The following is a 668-nucleotide window of genomic DNA, read 5'->3' on the forward strand; positions in this document are numbered from 1 at the left end:
GGGGCTTGGTAAGGGGGCTGGGGGAAGATGGCAGGTCAGCTGGGAGGGATGCTGGTAAATAGAGTGCTGGTAGGTGATGGGCTGCTATAGGAGGACCTTGGGTTAAAAGCCAGCCAAAGGGCTGCTGGGCAGCTCAGGGGCAGTCTACTATGCTACGAGCATGATAGTGGGAAGAGGTACCTCTGAGGACAACTGGGATAAGCTGGGTGGTGAATATTGGGTAGGTACGTAGGGGCAGGCTGTGGCAGCAGAAGACACAGCTGATGGCAGAGTTGTTTGGGCTTGTCTGGGGAATGAGAGGATGGCAGCAGTGCTGGGTGGCTCTATGGGGATGGCGCAAAAGGGAGGCTTTGGAAAGCTTCATGCGGTCACAACCAGGCTGGAAGTTGCTAGGTGCATTCCTGACATCGCCTGAATGCCGCTGGAGTTTCTCATTAACCAGTGCACCCGCCCCCCAGCTCCATTTGCTGAGGCTGAAGAGGATTTAATGGAGTCCCTTGACTTTTTCCTCTGAAATATTCATGGGTTTTAGCAGTCCATTTCATGCTCACCTCCTCCTCCATTAGAGAGCATCAAAGAGGGACTGGGTGGAAAGTACACTGCCGTGGAGCCAGGAAGACAGATAAAGGGATCTGTGGCTCTGACCAGAGGCTGCTGGGAAGAGATCC

This window comes from Aptenodytes forsteri, unplaced genomic scaffold, assembly GCF_000699145.1.
Source record: "Aptenodytes forsteri isolate BGI_AS27 unplaced genomic scaffold, ASM69914v1 Scaffold379, whole genome shotgun sequence".
NCBI lineage: Eukaryota > Metazoa > Chordata > Aves > Sphenisciformes > Spheniscidae > Aptenodytes > Aptenodytes forsteri.